This window comes from Gossypium raimondii, chromosome 2 (assembly GCF_025698545.1).
Source record: "Gossypium raimondii isolate GPD5lz chromosome 2, ASM2569854v1, whole genome shotgun sequence".
NCBI classification, from domain to species: Eukaryota; Viridiplantae; Streptophyta; class Magnoliopsida; order Malvales; family Malvaceae; genus Gossypium; species Gossypium raimondii.
Genome location: NC_068566.1, coordinates 47,797,474 through 47,803,473, shown reverse-complemented (window position 1 = coordinate 47,803,473; position 6,000 = coordinate 47,797,474).

Here is a 6,000-nt window from a genome sequence, read left to right as displayed (position 1 = left end):
AGCGATTTCTAATATTATAAAATCAAATAGTTATTTCAAATATCATTATTTTTCATCTACATTGTGAGTATGATAAATTCTAATATTATAAAATCAAAATTAATTTTTATATATATAAATAAATGAGTTATTAATTAAAATATTTTTAACATAATGATATATAAATTATATATTTATTATACAATTTACCTCTCAATTTATTTATTTTATATTTATAATAATATTTTTTTGAAAAAGAGAGAAATAATTAAACCAACATCTATAATTCTATATATAGTAATTATATTAAATTAATTATCTTAAAATGAGAAGGAAAAAGAAGAAGAGAATGTTACTTTGTAGCGGCAAGATCCAATAGTCTGCACTATTAAGGTTTAATTATCTTTTATTATTTTATTTTGTGCTCATCGTATAATGATTGGACAAACAAAAAGAAATCCAAGGATTAGGCTTTTAAATTATCCCAATCTTAATCAAAAATATAAAAAGAAAGACACTTATAATGTGAAAAAAAAAATCAAAGAAAAAGCTTCACCACTGATAAATAATTACTTCTAGGGAAAAGTGAACATTTAGTTCTTGAACATGTTATCTTTTTCTAATTTAGTCCTTGAAATTTTTTTGACCCACATTAATCTAGGAATTTGGCAACTTTTCTCAGCTCCTGTCCGTATGATGACGTGGCAGCTTAATATTATGCCACATAATCACCAAATTTGTTTATAAAAAATATAAAGTTTTGCCATATCATCACAGAATCAAAATTAAGAAAAGTTGACGTGTTTCAATACTAATGTGGATGAAAAATAGTTTAGGAGCTAAGTTAGAAAAAATTAAGAAGTTTAGAGACTAAATGTTATTTTATACTTCTTTTTTAAGTTCTCGAATCATTGTAAAACATCACCTAATTGAAACCACAAGGGTTATATGAGATGGCAAGAGTCTCCAACGTCTTCTCCCTTAATAGACCTACAAAATATGAAGGATTAATATTAGGCTTGCTCCAATGAATACCTTAAAAGAAAAAAAAAAACAAAAACATGATCAGATTGACAATCAAAATATATCCAGATCTCAATCAAACCATATTTCAAAATTTTTGAAACCCTATTAACTCTTGATTATTAAATTAAGAATCATTGAAAAATATTTTGTGTGTGGTTGAAGAAGAACCACAAATTAAATTACATACGAAATTACATCATTAAATCAAGATTTAGTGGTCATAAGATTATTAAAATAATCAAAGTTGATTTGACCAACCAAATAACCAGTGGGGTCTAAAGCACATTTGAGCGTAGATTAAGGGGAAATTAATTACTTGTTTTACGTCGTAGGCGTTGCTTCATTGGTTGATTTCGATGTTTTCATTGAAATTAACGAGAAGTCATTGTTATTATTTAATTGGGAAGACGACAAATTAACTCATCAACTTAACACTCAATGCAATTAAGCATTTACTTAGGAAAATTCATATGAATTGTGTAGCGGTCCCAACATCACTATAATTCATCTTTCCCGGTCAAACTTTACATCTCAATGTATTCATTAGGCTACCTTAATGTCTGATTAACCAGAAATAAATATGTTATATTAATAAATTTAAACTGAAATTCCTAATAACAATAATAATCGGATTAAGATTTTTAAATTAAAAATATAGAATGATTGAATTTATAAAATTGTTAAAAGTATAAAGACTAATAACAACATATTTTAACAACAACAACAACAAAAAGACTACTAAAAGAACCATATGAAACGATCTTTTCGGTTTTGGCCTATATTTTGTCGTCAAATCCTAGAATTTATTTATGCACTATTATTTTATGTTTAATTGAATTGGTGTCATCTATAAATTGAGTTTTAACTCAGTTCTAAATTACCAAAACTTATTTATTTTACAAAGAAATAAATCTTATTTTGAGGATATTTATATCTTTTATTATTTTGATAAATTTAATATATATACATATATACAAATGATGAGAATCATGGGTACGAACCAAAATATCATAACATTCAATATCTCAACTTTGCTATGTATAAAAAGAAAAAAAAAGCTCAATTTTTCATTTTAACCAAAATTATATTTAATTTTTTTATAAATTTGTTACATCATTTCTTTTCACTCACATTGCGGTATAACCTAATTATTTTTCTATATTTTATGATTTTTATTTTTATTTAGCCATTGTTGAATCGAAAGTTTAATGCATTGAATTAAGAACCGGTAATTTAAAGGGTTCAACGTCGATATGATTTCTTTAAAAATTATTCTTATAATAATATTGCGAGATTATCTTTATTAAATCTAGTTAAAAGGTGTTTTTCATATTACTAAAATTTAAATCAAAATATACTATCAGATCCTCTACGTTCATAAAGTTGAGATTTAATCCTTATGATAAAAAATAAAAATTAAATTCTTTAATTTACTTTTCCTATTAAAAGACCAAGTCTAATCATTAATATCTTTAGCATTTTCTATAAAAATTTTCAACCTACTATGTTTATTTTCCATAAATCATATATTAATGATAATTTAATCAATAAACTAAACTAGTAAATTTTGGTGAAAAGTACTTTCAATTTTAATGATTGAATTAGGATTTTTAAATTAAAAACTAAAATTTTAATTTTAATTTTTAATGATATGGACAACATGTTTTTAACTTAAAATTTATGAAAATTGCAATTCAGTCCCAATTTAGTTAGTGAAAAGATCTTTAAAAAAAGTCAAGATTGCTAATATAAATGTCAAATTGTTGTTCTTTGACCCTATTAGTCATAAAAATAATATAAATATTGGACTTAGAATAATTACTTTTCTTGATTAAACCCTATACTTTGGGTTACAATGTGGATGCCACAATATCCTTTGTAATGAAACCGAAGTAGAGTTTCGTCTTCATAGGGCATTAGAATTAGTTACCAAGGGTCATACGCTTTTGCGAGCTTAAGGAATTAATTAAGGGTGCGTTTATTATCAAGGTTGAAAAGAAGAAACTATAATTTTAAATAAATTTTTTTGGTAAAGAGGTAACTTTTCAAATCAAACATTGATTTTAAATTAGTATTTTTTTTGTGTGTGTACAAGATACCAATAAAAAAATCACATTAAACTACTAATATTCAGCGGATTCTCAGCAAACCCTCATTCCGGTAAAAAACCAAATTTGCAATGCTATCAACTTTCATGTTTTCTTCTCTAAGGATATGAACAAAATCCCACTGAACCATTTCTAACAAAATCTGCTGAATTCGCCTGATAAGTGTTCAATGAAAAAGCCTTGTAAATATTTCTTTAATGGACTGTATAACCTTGACACTATCTGTCCAAATTGACACATTGTCCCATTTCTTGTTTTGAAAAATAACCAATCCATCTATAATATCCCATAATTCAGCATTGAATACAAAATACTGCCCCAACCTTCTATTAAATTCAAGAATCCACTGGCTATGATGACCCTTCAACACTCCACCTGTAGCAACTTCCTCCGAGTTCAAAAAGCCAAAATTTTTAGCTTTTGACTTTTGGAAAAATGCTTTTCCATGAGGTTATCTTTTTTATCCCCTCATTAAGTCTTCTATTTTACATGTCTAAAATTGTTATCTTATCTTTGCAAAATCACTTTTTGACAATAATGATCAATGATATAAAAAATTTAAAAAACACTATTTAACGCACTTTTTAAAAGCATTTTTCAACCTTAATAATAAACTAGCCCTAAATTGTATTTAATATTGATGTCAATAAGTACATAATATATGGCACATCATTTCATTGTGTCTTGCAATTGCAAATAACATTATTTGGATAATGAATAGTAAGGTTTTGGAATCGAGTATTGTGAATGGAGAAAATAGTATTAAAACGTTACATTTTTATTTAAGAATATCATAACTCAACGTAATGATAACATCTTATGTGAGAGCATATTACAATAGGATCCCATGAGATTCATTTTAAATCAACAAATGTGGTTAAAAATAGAAATGAAGAGATTGTAATTAAGCTACATCGAAACTAGAAAATTGTCTTGGTAACCTAGAATCTATTAAATCGGTTATCAAATACATTTGTTTTCTCTGGAAATAAGCATATCTCTTTTTTTTTTAGTACTGAAACTGGTTAAATTAGTTAAAAGGTAAATTTAAAATTTTTAATGCAAATCCTACATGACATAAACATAAATAAGTATTTTTTTCATTTTTTATTTCTATCATTGATTTAAAACAATCACACTGTATTTCACTATAATAAGCTCATTAAATAGATGTAATCCAATATCGAAATTATGAATTGGGCGATGAAACAAGCACACCAAGAGACAAGCAAGAATGATAGGAAAGCCGCATGCAATGGAAGAGTAGCTGGCGGCATCTCTCACGGGCGTAATAATGGGGGAGATGTCCATTTTGTATATTTGAGAGAGCATATAGGCTATAGCCAATAGTAATTTACCCACATTTTTGCTTTTGTATTGAGAAAGAGGAAGAAGAAAAAGCCAAAAAAGTCTCGACCTTGTTTGTGGGGGGGGGGTATTGATGAGATTAGATTAGTGGATCTGTCCTTGAAAAATCCACCAATTCTGCTTTCCAAATCCTTCAATGTCTCCATCACATGTCAATAGAATCCGCTCTCCCCATCTTTGTTTGCTTTAGAGGGTTTTGGCCTTCGTTTGTGTACAAAAAGTACAATGGTAATTAGTTCAAATCAAGGCTAGTCTTCCAAATTTACTTATAGGCTCACGGTAAAAATATATTTAAATTTTAAAGATAATATTATTAAGATGAATATTTATGAATTTTATATATGGAGGCTCGGCATAAAATTGATAAACAAATGTCATATTTGTAGAATAATCCCTCAAAAGAGAAAGATAAACAGATAGTAACCACAACATTAGAAAAATTCAAAAACAACCAGAGAAGCATCATATTGGCAAAACTGTTGAAAATTACATCCTAATTCGACTATCATCAGTCTTACCTGATAAAGAACTCTAGATAACCAAGAAACTATTGCCAAGATAACCACTGCATCAATGATGCATAAAAGGTCAAATCTTAGATGGCTTATCATCCTCGTATTGGATTCCAATTTTACAAGCAATATCATTTGTGCTCTATTATAATAAGGCACTTCGAGAAGATTTCTCAATAAATTTGACAACATTCGTACCTTGATAAATCAAATATATGCACAAAAAATATGACTAGAAATAAAAAATAAAAAACACTATTATTTTTAGAAAAATAGAATGAACAAAACAAAAATTATGATACTATAGACTAAAATAAAAATAAAAATATTGTAAAAACCCGCAACCAACAACATGCCAAAAAAAAAATCCATTAGATTGTGGCTTACATGAAAGTTGGTATTAAATTCACTAATCTAAAATTAAAAAATCCAAAATTTAATTTATGGACATGTCAAATAGACAAATAAAATTAGTTTTCGATTTAGACTCCTTTGGATGTAAAATAACTCATGATGAGATGAAATGTTGGAGTGAATATTCTTTTCGGTATTTTCATATTTTAGGATTTTAATCATTTGATTCTTAGGTTGTGTTGTTACAAGTCAAATTACTTGGAGTTCAAATCGTGCTATTTGTTGAAATCATTTTTGTTTTAAGTTTGAAATGGAGTTAACATAGGTTAAGATAAGGTTTAGAGAGGTGAAAGTTAGAATGGGTAGGGGTGATGTAATGGTGGGGGCAGGTAAATTGCAGTGCAGTGAAGTGCAGGGATATTGGGTTTGGTTTTCACTTTTTCTCTCAGTCTTCCCCGGAATTCAAGGAGAAGAAAAGAAAGAAAGAGCAATTCCCGATGAAAGAGACACCTATACGGTGACCTTCACAACCCTCAGTGACCGCACGTGATCTCTCTTCTTCCATCACACCTCCCTTTTAACCAGGCTTTCACCTTTCCTTAGCTTCTTGGTTCTTGTTCACTCTTTTTCACAAATTCATATGCCCCTGGCCC